Source organism: Danio aesculapii, chromosome 16 (assembly GCF_903798145.1).
Source record: "Danio aesculapii chromosome 16, fDanAes4.1, whole genome shotgun sequence".
NCBI lineage: Eukaryota > Metazoa > Chordata > Actinopteri > Cypriniformes > Danionidae > Danio > Danio aesculapii.
Window position 1 is genome coordinate 44,460,266 of NC_079450.1, and position 15,193 is coordinate 44,475,458.

Genomic DNA, 15,193 nt, shown 5'->3' on the forward strand with positions numbered 1-15,193 from the left:
GATGATGGGTTATCCTGCATAATTGTGTTCTTGTACCCGATTAAATTTGGGTTGCACAATGTGTGGAAGATCACACGGTAGCTGAAAAGCGTATGATAAAGTGCTTATAAATATAGACTAATAAAAAAACTAGACAAAATAAATTATCACCAGTGAGTCTTCTCATCATGGGCCAAACTTTCCCAAAGCCTGAGCCCAGTGAGACCCCTGTGAATTGGATGAACAGATGTGTGTGGGGATTTTACACTGAACCATACATCTCAAAGTTATCAGGATGGACTGAGGGTCAATCCCAGTGGCGGAATTTCCCCCGAGAAGGGACATTTGACCCCAGTTATTTAAAATCTGCCTACAACCTGACTTATGGTGGTATGGGAGACCCTGAATGGGATATGAAATATATGACAGAGGCCTATGGCACATGGTATAAGATGAGTTCAATTTGGAATGATAAAAAGAATATCTATGTTCCTAAAGCCGTGTTAGAAACAGTTCCTAAGCCCCCAACAGGTAAAGATAGGGAGAGAGAGGGTGTGAAACGCGGCTTTAACAGCCTTCCACCCCCCTATACGACCCCACCTGCTCTTGCTGAACTAGGCCCCAGCAAGGCATCAGCTGAAAAGCAGATATGTACACCCCTCAGCGCCAATGAGCCCAGTCGCTCCAGTCGCTGGGAGTTATCCCTCATTAAAACAATGGCAGAGGGACAATGTGTGTGAAGACGATAGTTGTAGTAGACCCAAGGACGCAGGTCCAGACGAAGGGTCCGTAATTGACCCACCAAAGAATGTAGCTGCTGTTTGAGTGGCCAATGCCGAATGCATTGACATAGTACCTCCCTCACCCAGCACGCTGACAGATTTGATTTCTCTGCTTCCTGGTGTTGACAACCCCATGGCTTTTGTCGATATTTTAATCAGGAGTTCACGCCATTGCCAGTTGATAGGGGCAGATTACAGATTTGTATTGCAAGCTAAGATGGACAAAGATTATGATGACGCTGAGATATCTGCCAAAATTCCCACATTGACCTCATGAGCACACCTATTTCTGGAGTTAGAAACCTCTATGTTGATGGCTTGTGCTCAAAACCACAGGATGGTGTATACCTCACAGGTTATGCTGTCTGTGAACTGCCAGACAAAGTGATTGAATCTGCAGCTATGCCTTTTTCCTCAGCCCAAGCAGCTGAGCTCATTGCCTTGACCAGAGCTTGTCACATTGCTGCTGATCAGGATGTTAACATTTATACTGACAGTAGATACGCCTTTGGCGTCGCCCATGATTTTGGACAAATTTGGGCTACCCGTGGATTTGTGGCCGCAGACGGCAAACCCATATCTCACAGCTCATTGGTCATGGATCTCATACAGGCGTGCCGTTTGCCTAGATCACTAGCCTATTATTAAAACGAAAGCCCATTCTATATTTGACACCCCTGAGGCCAAGGGGAATAACATGGCTGACACAGCAGCCAAAGCAGCTGCTCAACCTGGGAGGATGCCAAGTTGGCTGAATATCTCTCAGGTTTCCACTTCCTCATCTGTGCTAACTAGTGCTATGCTCTCACCTATTGAGATTGTGGCCATTCAAGCTACAGCCTCAGTGGCAGACCAAACTTATTGGGAAGAGCTCGATGCTCGTCCTGATTCCTCAGGAATTTTGCTGGATGCCAATGGCCGTGTGTGCATTCCTTCTGCTTGTGCACCTTGTGCACCAGAGGGGTACTGGACACAATGATGTCTTTTCTGTGTATACCTATCACATCATGTTAACAGCACATTAGACAGATGTTTAGTTTGTGCTCAAAATCATGTGACTAAACCACAGGCTAAACACCAACAGCTGCAAATGCCAGAAGGCCCATTCCAGCAATGGCAGGTAGATTTTACTCACCTTCCTAAGAGGGGACCACATAAATATCTTTTGGTGTTTGTAGATAGGTTTTCAAAATGGGTTGAAGCGTTCCCCTGTGCGAGGGAAGATGCAAAAACTGTGATTTTATATCTAACAAAAGACATTATTCCCAGATATGGTATATCATGTGGCATTGACTCTGACAAAGGCACTGCTTTCACAGCAAAGGTGATTCAAGGCCTTGCTAAAGAATTAGGCATTACATGGCACTTGCACATACCGTACCACCCAGTTATCAGGTGTAGTAGAGAGAACTAACAGAACAATCAAAGACAAATTGAGAAAAGCCATGCAGAGCATGTGACGCTCTGACTGGCCTGCATTAATCCCAGTGGTACTGGCAGACATGAGAATGTCCCCTCACAAGGCACTCCAGGGGCTGTCACCCTATGAAACAGTAATGGGTAGACCCTTTCCAGACCCCTGGAGAAACGGAGGGCATGCACTGGATGATGGCTCGTGTGATGTTCATATTAGCGAGTATATGCAACAACTGATTGGGGTTTTGAACCAATATTGGGCTAAATTACATTCCTGTGCAGCACTAATGCCAGAGGATAAAACACACCCCTTCAAGGTTGGGGACAAAGTATTAATTAAACAATTTGCTAAGATGGGTGAGGGTCTTTCTGATACCAAATATAGTGCACCCGCTGAAGTTGTTGCAGTCACTCGAACTGCTGTCTTAACTTCCTCTTTCCCACAGTGGATCCATGCAACCAGACTGAAGGAGGCTCCATCTACTGTTTAAAGTTTGTTTGCATATATGTGTATATACAGTCATAATCTGTCTTGAGATTCTCCTTTCTTTCCAGAGGGGCGCCTCACACCCACATGATTAAAGTGCTGGCCAGCCATCTAATTCTAACAACGCCTGGAGAATAAACTGTATGGTTGCTATCTGATAGCAGAGGAGCTGAACATGCAGCGCTGTTTATCAAATAGAAACTGTCAGTTCACACCATAAGCTGGAGAAGTGTGTCTGTTGTTGTGACTGGACTTATCACCCTATGCTTGGCGGTGTTGATTTCACTGCCTGCCTTACGTCACCAGCACAGGCGATGGTGTGAGCATAGCTATTTCGATTGGGAGGGAGAACCGGGAGAGGATCCTATTAGAGTGAACCGGTGGTATAAATATGTGAAGGTTTTGGTAAAATCATACAATGTGTCGAATTGTTACATTTGTTCAGTTATGCCTCACCAGCCAAACAGAACACCCTATATGGTAAACCAATGAATAAACTCAGGCTAAGTGTTATGCAAGCTTTGCTGGATGTGGTTATCAGAACCCTCAAATTCAAATAAATGATTCTTATAGTGATAGGACAGGCCTAAAAAATGGAAGCTGTGATTCAATGTTTTGGGTAAAATTTTATCATAATCTCACAAAGAAGACCAATTGGACACAAGGTTTTCTTTAACCACACCTTGAAGCATCCTATGTGTTATAATCAGACCAATGGCACTATCTATATGGGCAGCACTCTCAACTGTGAGCAGATATGGCGCAGTGGCAAGGGAGCGCCCGTAAATATGTCGGGCCCCTCTAATGGCACCTATGTTGTCCAAGGTGGATGGTGGTTATGTGGGCGAACAGCCTACATATCACTACCCGCAAACTGGATTGGTCAATGTGCCCCAATACATGTTACTGATCACACGTTCATCATGGCCACTTCACCCGGCGCTGAATCAAGGAGACGACGAAGTGTGCCTACTTTTGTGCCCCATGACCCCATATGGGGTGAGGACGTTCCTGAGGAGTTCAAACTATAGTCCACGATTAACAAGGTCACATTGTCCTTGTTTCCTCAGATAGGTGTGGGAAAGGTTATGCTAAGGCTTGAAACATTGGATTACAGGTTGGGATTATTTTTCATTAATGCATCTCAAGTTATAGATAAGGCTCAAAATAAAGAGATTTCTAACATTAGGACTATGGTAATGCAAAATAGGATGGCACTGGACCTTTTGCCTGCCTCTGGTGGAGGTGTGTGCATATTGCTAAACACGACATGTTGCACGTATATATCAGATGTCATCAATAGTGATGCTATGAGAGATGTCTTAGGTACCCTGACTAAATTTAAAAATGCTATGGCAGCTGACTATCGCCCCGATCATAACGGTGGATAGAATATTTTCCACAATCTTTTTGGCTGGGTGACGCCTTTTATATCGATGATGATTCCTAGTATTGTTGTAGTATTACTGATTTGCTGTTGCAGCCCATGTCTTGTACAATGTATAATGAATCGTGTTTATGCTACAACTGAGAGTATGACTGGTCGTGGGTGTGAGCGACTTCATATGCGTTAGGCTTTTTAGAGCCTAAAAAAGGGGATTGAAGGATTTGATTATTATGTGTGTGTATTCTACTGTTTTTACAGACTGTTTTTTCTTGTTCTCTCTACTGTGTCTTTACACTGCAGAAATGTGTGTGGGTATGCATATTCTGTTCATCTTATCTCGGTGTGGCCGGAACATTCCGTTCTCCTTTGGGTGCGTAAAAAGCCTCTATCTGACTCGCTCACAGATGCATGCATACCTACACGCACACATTCTCACGTATCCTGGTTGTTGTAAGCTGTCTCTGTATCGCTGTTTCCCTCCTTCTATGATAATATTCTTTTGAGTTAGGGCTCAGCTGCAGGCGGACCCTCAGTGTATATAAGATTGCTCTTCCCTCCCTTGTGTCAGAATAAAATCATACTGAACCACTCAGCTGATTTTCTTCTCATCTTTCCAAGCTTGAACGGTCTTGATGCAGACACTGGTGATACAAAAAACTAGAGTGAAGGGACTTGAGAAAATACGGATTTTCCTACAGTGATGCTTCGTTCTGTTGCTCACGTTGGATTTCCTCCATTATGTCCCATGACACCGGAGCAATGACCACTGTAGGAGGGAGTATGGGTACCTGGGAGTTATTGTTGTCTGTGGGAGAGTCATGACGGCGAGAGAGAGCATCTGCCTTGCAGTTCTTACTTCCTGGTCTATACGTGACTGTGAACTGGAACCTGGTGAAGAACAGGGCCCATCAGGCTTGTCTGGGGTTTTAAACGTTCTGCACTTTTTATGTACTCCAGATTTGTGTGATCTGTGATGACTTGGAATGGGTGAATGGCTCCCTCTAGCCAATGCCTCCATTCTGAAAGAGCCTCCTTCGTAGAAAGTAGTTCCTTATTTCCCACATCATAGTTGCGCTCTGCTGAGGTTAATTTTCTAGAAAAGAATGCACATGGGTGCAGTTTACCTGGTGTTCCATGTCGCTGTGAAAGTACTGCTCCAATGCCCAGATCTGATGCGTCCACCTCCAAAATGAACGGTGAGTTGGGGTCAGGATGTTTCAGAAATGGGGGGCGGTGGTAAACCTTTCCTTTAACTCTGTAAAGGTCTTGTTAGCCTCATCCGACCATTTCAATTTCTTGGGTTTTCCTTTCAGTAATGACGTCATAGGTGAAGCTACTGCTCTATAATTTCGTAAGAACCTTCTGTAAAAGTTTGCAAACCCCAAAAACCTCTGAAGCTCCTTAACAGTGGAAGGTAGTGGCCATTCTGTAACTGCTTGGACCTTGAGTTCATCCATTCGTACTCCATGATGACTAATGTGGTAGCCTAAGAATGATGTGGTGATGTGGATGGACGAATCAAACCTGAATCTAGAGCTTCGTTGATATACTATTCCATGGCCTGGCTTTCCTTAAGTGAGAGAGGGTAAACCCAGTTCTTGGGTGGCATAGCGTTAGGAAGCAAATCAATGGCACAATCCCATGGGCGATGTTGGGGAAGTTGAGTTGCTTGGGTTTTGCTAAACACTTCGGATAAATCTTGATAGCATTCTGGAATGACTACTGATTTGTGGGTGTCTGGACTCTCTACGCTGGTTGTCAGACATGGTTGAGGTTTTTGCTGGATACATCTTTCTAAACAGAAGGTAGACCAGCGAGGTAATTCTCCTGAATGCCATGATAGTTCTGGATCGTGAATATGCAGCCATGGGTATCCCAAGACTACTTCATACTTGGGTGAATCAACAACATAGAATGAAATGGATTCATAATGCAGGGTTCCAGTCTTCAGAGTGAGGGTTTGTGTCTGGTGTGTAATTCCATTTCCAATAAGTGCATCATTAATGGACTAGATCTTAATGGGGGGTATGCAGGCTTGAACAAGGATGTTATATTTATCAATGATACGCTTATTGATAATATTAAGTGCAGCTCCGGAGTAGACATGTGCCGGTATCACATTTTCATGCTGCGATTAATTGATTGAGCTTTTATCACGGTATACGGTATTATCACGATATTGTAATTTTACTAGAGAAACAGGTAAAAAAACACAAAAAACTTCAGTTTCGTCAACTTAGTAACTTTAATAACTTTTCAATTAACTAAAAGTACTTCAAACATTTAAATACAATTAAATATAAATAAAACAATACACAATATAAAAGTAAACTTGAGCAATTATATCAAAGTGAATGTGCAAAGGGAAACCGTCTTCGATCAGCAATCGTGGAATGAACTGCCAACTATTCCAGCATGTTTTATGCAGCAGATGCCTTTCCAGCCACAACCCAATATTGGAAATCACCCATACACACTCATTCACACACACTCATACACTACAGTCAATTTAGCTTATTCAATAATAAACATAACAAAAACTGCCTGCTAATGCATGGGTAAATCTTCAAAGGGAACAGTGTCACATTTTAACCTTTCACCTCATCCTGCTTGCTGTTTCACTATCTAAACAATGAAAACATAATATAAGTCAAATTTGTTTCATTTTGATATTTGATTTACACTGTCTCTTTTGCAGAATATCAGTTTTAATAACCAATAATGGCCATTATAACAGTATAACGTACATTAAATTTAAACGATAAAGGTAAGCAATCAGTCAATGTGCAGAATCAGTGTATGTGGTTACATAAATTAATATATTAGCTTATCTTTGCACTCAGCCAAAACAGTTAACTGAGAACAAGTGATTCAAAAGACATAAGAATTGTTAGATAGAGACAACAAGATGAATTCAATATCACGTTTAACAACTATAGTGAGATGAGATCACCCAGCAGATGAACTGTCTGACATGCACTATACTCTCACCTGGGGTTTATGCTTACTCGCTGAACTAGTGGCTGCAGCTCTGGGCAGAGAGTGTGTGGTCACGTGATTTGCATTTTTAGCCGTGTACTAGAATGAACAGAGAACTTTTCAGAATCGCTAAATGAAACGCCGGTGTATTTCCCACGATTTCTCTGCGCCTCCCTTGCGTTTCTTCTCTCTAACTCTCGACTATTTTGACAAATACACACAGACGACGCACGCTCACACGGAGTCCAAAATAGGAGTTTGTGATTGGGCCAGCCCAATGTCAATATCGAAAAGAGCCAATGAGGTGCAGAGTGTCACATGGACCGGCCCGGTCTGTCTGTCCGGGAAAAAAGCATCTACTTTCAGAGAGTCACAGATCACAGCAGCGTCAATCAATAAGGCAGAAAAAAACGACAGGCTGCTAAGCCTTTTATGGGCCGATCAAATCATAAGACGATAATCAGCCCGGCCCAAAAGTACGTCGGCCCACCGGGAAAGTGCCCGGTCTGCCAGATGGCAAGTCCGCCCCTGCATGTGAGGATTATAGTGCCGTGGCAGCGGCGGCGCGCACACGGCTTCTACATGTGGGGATTGTTTACATCAGAGTGCGCATCAGTTCTGCACAGCAGATACGCAGTGTTTCTTCAAGCGGTTGATGGAAAATAAGCTAAGGCGCGTTCTAAGAATATAAATTCGGATCTATTATTTTTCACGGAATTTTGAAGTGCCCGCGATAACAATATCGTGCATATTCATTACCGTGATTTATCGCATTACCGAATACCGGCACAAGCCTACTCCGGAGTCAATCATTGTCGTTAACTCAACACAGACTTCATCCGTTTGAAGGGTGACTGGTAACGTGAGGGATTTATAACTTAACATGGAGAAATGCTCTATATTTACCATGGCTGGATTGCAGATTTTCTGGGCTGTAGTGTCTTTTCTACATCGTGGTGCTTGTCTCACAAGGTTATCGAGCTTGATGGTCAGCTTGACAAATTCAGAAAAAGATAACTCTTCACCTTTGCACGCCAGCTCTGTCTGAAGATCCACATCTAGACTGCGTTGAAACATAGCTTTCAATGCCACTTCATTCCATCCACTTTGAGCAGCTATAGTTCTGAACTCAATCGCATAATCAGCAGTGGATCTGTTTCCTTTCTTTAGGTTAATCAGTTGGGTAGACAGTCCTTTTCCTCCATCTGGATATTCAAACACTTCACGGATCTGTGTAATGAAATTTTAATTTAATTTAACGAAGTTTTAATTTGAGCGTCAGAATCCCACACTGCTGCGGCCCAGTCAATTGCTCTTCCAGTCAACAATGTCATCAAAAAAGCACATTTTATCTTCTCTGAATCAAATTTTTCATCCTGGTGTTCCATATAAATCTTAACTTGACGTAGAAAACCTTTACATTGTTCAGCAGTGCCATCAAACTTATCAGGAAGAGCAAATCTTACCGTCTTCGGCGTAGTAGGAGGAAGTGCCCGGATATAATGGGTCAAATGTTCGTTGATCAACTGCATTTGCGTCAATTGTTCTCGATAGCCCTTTATCACTTCACCTTGATATGCAATTGTAAATTGCAATCTTGAAAATTCCGCTGGATTCATGGTTGGCGAAGTATTCTGTAATGTGGAGTTTGAGGCTGTGTTAGAATCCATGTGCAAAAGTTTATTTAAGGGGTTTAGGCAGAGACATCAGTGAGTAAACAGGCGGAAAGTCGGCAACACATAAGCAGTCCAATCCAGTCAACAAACACAGGGGCAAATCCACACGACGTAGTGAGAGTGCAGGCAGAGGTTCAGTATAACAACAAACAACTTTGCCAAGAAGCATGGCCTGAACACTCACTGAAATACAGCACAAACAGGAAGTAGCCCTCTGCTGGCGTGGTGTTACACACGCGCTGCTCTGTTCTCGGTGTGAATACCAGTTGTTTACATACACGCCGATAAAATACACGCCACTTATGTACTGTGAATCCGGAGTATCTTTTTTGCAGAGGTGTCCGCACACAGCGAGCTTTGCAAGTCAACAAAACTAAAGTTATGATGATCTTATTTTGACTACATGGCTATGAAGCAGAAAGGAGAGATGATTAATCAGGGAGGTAATACTTAATAATAATAATTCTTAGCCATAAGTCGGGTAAGACAACAGATAATTACATAAAATATATAGTTTTTGTATTCTATAGAATTGTCTTTAATATTCAAGCAAAAGATTTCTTAAGAGATCTTAGCATATCACTCCAGTTGGGTCTTTAAATTTTTTTCCAGTTACATTTAGAATTGATATCTGTTATTTATTGAGATTAATAATTGTATATTATTATTATTATTAATAATAATAATTTTATTTATTTCTAAGTATATTTCTAAAAGCAGGTGGTTCGCCCAGGGTGCCATTTAAACTAGAACTGCCACTGACGTGAGGCATGTGGGTTTTCTACATGACATATTGTAAATCAATCATAAAGCCTAGAGACACAATATGAAAATGTTATATTACAAATTGTATTTATCTACACAAAATGCATGTGAGCTTGAACTACATGCCAACTAGAAATAGTGGATGCGGTTCTCCTGTTACAGGGCGCTGTAAATTTATGATTTATGATTTTATCCTCCTTACACTGGCTGCCCGTTAAGTTTCGTATTGAATTTAAAATATTGCTTCTTACATATAAAGCTTTAAATAATCTAGCTCCTATTTATCTAACCAATCTTCTGTCTCGCTACAATCCAACTCACTCTTTAAGGTCTCAAAGCTTAGGGCTTCTGGTAGTACCTAGAATAGCAAAGTCAAGTAAAGGAGGTCGAGCCTTCTCATTTATAGCTCCTAAACTCTGGAATAGCCTTCCTGATAACGTCCGAGGCTCAGACACACTCTCCCAATTCAAACTAGATTAAAGACCTATCTGTTCAGTAAAGCATACACTTAGTGCACCACTTAGGGGGCTTCCACACAGGATCTGCATCTAGTTTATATACACTATGAACAGCAGCTACGCTAGTTATTTTCTTTATTCTTCATTTCCACCTGGTACTATGACCTTTTATGTGAAGCTGCTTTGACACAATCTACATTGCATAAGCGCTATACAAATAAAGGTGAATTGAATTGAATTGAAGTAACAAAACACAACTAAATACATAATTTGCAAGCTAGAGTAAATGAGGCAACAATTTTGATCGCACGTACTAACACTTGTGAAATGGAGAAAGACACTAATCCATGATGCAGATGCACTAATCCATGTTCTGACATAGTCCATCAGTAGACTTTTCTGATCATTCCTTTAACAAATGGACGATGAAGTCTTCTTTGTAAGCATCTAGTTTCTAGAAGCACTGCACAAGGCTGGGCTATAATGCTGAGGTATATTAATAATATCCATCTGAGCACATCGTGACTTAATTCGACCGGTCTGGTGAGATATCGTGTCCTGTGTGTGTGTCTGTGTGGCTTTTTTCCTGTGTTAGTGGGCGGGGCCGCAGGTTTCAAATCTCCCGGGTTTGCATGCGCAACTACTGGGCGGGCTTGTGTTTCGCAGTCGCATCATCGCGAAACACCCAATGACTCGTTATCAAGACGACTCGTTTAAAGCACAATGAGTCGACTATTTTATAGATGAATCAACAGTTTTAAACACTGTATACTTACAGATTTAAGCCTTAGCTGGATATTTCAATTCACTTAGAGCTGTGTTACACACTACATGAAAGGTCATTTTAAAAAACCCATAATATGGGCTCTTTAAAATGTTAAATAACTGCTTTCTTATTAAATGTAGTTTCAAATAAAATTATTACTCCAGTCATTATTGCTTTTATTACTATTACATAATAATAATAACAACAAAATAACAACAATAATTCATTTATAGAGTGATTTCTGAAAGATCATGTGACTCTAAAGAGTGGTGTTAAGAAGCTGAAAAATCATCTTTAAAATCACTGGAAAAATCATTAAATTAAATGATAATCTTCTTTTGAACAGTTATTTTATAGTGCAATAACATTTCACAATTTTACAATGTGCACTGTATTATGATATAATAAAGGCTGTTTTGGTGAGCAGGAGAAGCTTATTTTTAAAATTACTGACCCCAAACTTTTGACCAGTTGTGTATATCAGTGGTTCTCAAACTGGGGGTCCCGGAGTAATTTCAGGGGGTCGTGAGAGGGATTTAAAAATTGTGTCATTTTTTGAGATTATAATACATATTTTTCAATATCACAAGTGAATGCTACAAATATTTTCAGATTTTTAAAAGATTTTACTGATTAATCATTAGAGCAGGCATGTCCAAGCTCGGTCCTGGAGGGCCGGTGTCCTGCAAAGTTTAGTTCCAACCCCAATCAGACACACCTGGGCTAGCTAATCAAGCACTTACTAGGCTTTCTAGAAACATCCGTGCAGGTGTATTGAGGCAAGTTGGAGCTAAAATCTGCAGGACACCGGCCCTCCAGGACCGAGTTTGGACACCCCTGCATTAGAGTGTTTAAAAATGTGAATCGAACGTCATCACTGCGCAGCGGCTAGCTCGCTAGTTATCACTACAGCACGAGCACGCATCTGCACGTGAAAACCTGCACCTGCCGAGATGGATAAATTTGTCATTCATAAATCTAAAAATGTTGAGGAAACTGGACAGTTTGCCTGAGTCATCGGAACCATCTACATCGACTAAGCATAAGAGCAAGACCTCGTCAGACCAAAGTAGGAAACGTCGGAAATTTCGGGATAAATTCATAACGTATGGATTCACCTGCTCTACTGTCAACAACGTAGTTTTTCCTCAATGCATAATTTGTTCAATGAAAGTATGAAGCCCGGCAAAATGCAAAGGCATTTGGAGACGAAACATCCTTCTTTTATTGAAAAGCCTTTAGACTTTTTTCGTTGAAAAGAGAAGGAATTAGTGGGTCAGAAACAGATGATCGCGCAACAAGCCAAAAATTACGTCTAATGCCCTAAAGGCATCTTAAGAGGTGTCGTACTTGATTGCACGGACCAAAAAACCACACACAATCGGGGAAATCCTGATAAAACCTGCTGCTGTGGCTATGTGTCGGGCCATGCATGGTGAGAAAATAGCAAATGAGCTTATGACTGTCCCATTGTCGAACGACACAGTCGCTCGCCGTGTACATGATATTGGCATTAGGAGTCAATTGATCGATAGGATAAACGGAAAAAAATATGCACTGCAAGTCGACGAATCTACTGATGTGTCTAACTCCGCTCAGTTGCTGCCGTTCATCAAATACACATTTGACAGAAAACTGCATGAGGATATGCTCTTCTGCTCAGCGCTTGAAGGGACTTGTACAGGTAGTGACATTTTTATCAAACTGGACACCAAAATAAAAGAGATGGGACTTTCATGGGATAATTGTGTTGGTGTATGTACTGATGGTGCTGGTGCAATGGTCGTAAAAAACAAGGGACTTAAGGCAAAGGTTTTAGAAGTGGCTCCTCATGAGAAGTTTACACACTGTATCTTACACCGCGAGGCTCTTGTGAGCAAAGCACTTGATTCCGAACTCAACAGTGTTTTGAAATGTGCAATCAAAGTCATAAATCACATAAAATCTTGTCCAGTAAACGGCAGACTGTTAGCCACACTTTGCAACGAGATGGGCTCACAGCACGAAGCATTGGTGTTTTACACCGAAGTCCGGTGGTTATCAAAAGGGAAGGCACTCACATGTTTTTATGAACTTTGAGAAGAAGTGCACTCGTTCTTAAAGGGCACCTAGGTTAGCCCTTTTTTCAGATTTAATAAGTGTTTTGCGTCTCCAGAATGTTTCTGTTAAGTTTCAGCTCAAAACACACACCAGATTTTTTATTATACCTTTTATTAAATTCCTATTTATACATTTTTTCACTGGGTGGCGGTTTTGGTGTGCTGCTCCTTTAAGGCTAGTCCTCCCCGCCCACCGTTTCTACGTGCCTTTCTGCGTACCTCAATCTCCTCCCTCGGCTGCGTCAGACAACAGACAGATTTAAAGGAAGCAGATCTCATGTAGCGCTTGTGAGAAATACTACAGTAAGAACTTTACCAATGAGTATTTATTGTGCAGTTGCATCGCAGAGTCACACAAAGTTCACGTGCGCACACACACACACCGCAGTAGACACACACACACAGACAAACTGACAGACAGAGCTTTGCTTTGCTTTTAGCTTTGCATTCTTTTTGCACGACATGATACAGGCTAATATCCACTGCTGTATGGATATCTGTTATATTAATGTACAAAATAAACCTGATTTAATGTCCACAAACCAGGATTGAAGCATCTTCCTTTGTAATTGGTCTGAGACGCGGCTGTGCTGATGAAGTAAAGCTAAGCTAAATCGCTGTACTTCATTACACACGTGCACTGTTTTAAGACATTTTACACATGTGAAACTCACTTTTAATCACATTTGATGATGATTGATGATCCTAGCAAACTGAACACACCTTTTATTCCCAGTTGCTTTGCGCACGTCTGGTCTTGTTTATATGATTATACACGTGACTACCGGGACATGTTAATACGCGCAGCTGTCAATCAATTCGGTGGGCAGGGGGATCGCACTCCGTAAAGTTGCGGTCGATCTGAAAACCGCTCCAATTGGTCCACTGTTTTTATGTTGCTAAATTGAAAAAAAAAAGGACTGGGTGTCTTTATATCACCCCAATATGACGGTCTATACACCATACATGCACATATGTCTGTCCAAACAGCTTGAAAAGTAGATTTTTTACCATAGGTGCCCTTTAAAAGACTCAAAATTGGAATTCGCCCACTGCCTGAAAGATCCAGCTTGGTTGTCAAAACTTGCTTATTTGACATCTATATTCGAAAAGCTGGACATGCTTAATCTGTCATTACAAGGGCCAAACACAAACATCTTGACAATGAATGACAAAGTCAATGCATTTATGAAAAAACTGGAAAGATGAGCTGAGCGAGTTGAACAAGGAAATGTGGAGATGTTTTCTGAGCTTGATGAGCATCTGGAGGAGACTGGACTGGGTCTCGGAAGCCTGAAAAAACACATCACTGTTCATCTCCGCTGCCTTTTGGAACATTTCAAGAAGTATTTTCCAAAAGAGACGCAACCAGAACTCTATGACTGGATACGGCAACCATTTTCTGAATTTAGGACTTTTCTCCCCACAAATCTGGAAGATTGAGCTGTCCAGTGATCAAACATTAAAAACTTTATTTTCCAATTCTACACTGCCTGAATTCTGGATCGCAGTAGCAGGCGAATACACAGAGTTTTCCTGTGCGGCAATGGATCTACTGCTTCCGTTTGGGTCTACATATTTGTGTGAGCAGTCTTTTTCTGCTGTTACATACATAAAAAACAAATACCGATCACGTCTTGATGTCGAAGATGATCTGCGAGTAGCTGTATCCACCATCAGGCCACTAATGGAGCTTTTGTGTTGCCAAAAACAAGTACACCCATCCCATTGAAAGGTAAGACGAAATTATTTGTATTTATATGCTAGTAAATATAGTTAAAATACTGCGAACAGCTTAAAATAAGTTATTTGTTCTTGACGATCTTACATTAGGTGTCGTTAGCTTAAAAGTTTGAGAACCACTGGTGTATATAATATTTTATAAGCAAATATGTGCACTTTAATTTTGACACCCACAGACATATTCACCAAATATAAATCAGAGAGGTCATACTTTCTCATACAGAGCCTCATTTCAGTTGTCAAGTTTTGTAAATATCTATTGAATCAATCAATCTATTAAAGAAACGTTGGCTATAATTATGCATTATAGACTTAAATTATAGAGAGAAATAACAGATGAACTGAGACTGCATCAGATCATAAAGCAGATCAATGTTGATCTTTCTTTCGAGCTGTCAGTGCAGAACTAAACAAAACAATAGGCCTAATACAAAATATTACAAGATTAAAATATGGAACAATTATCAGATGGTAACTTCGGTCAATTTTCCTAACGGATAAATAGCTCTCGGTAATATTTCAGCATGCTTTCACTTTCGTATTAGACATGAAACGCACATTTATCGGTTGGAATGACATCTTGCCCTCTCTTCATATAGCCGTAAATGTGGCTATTACACAATCAATATACACTGTGATATAGCCTGGGTCATTTG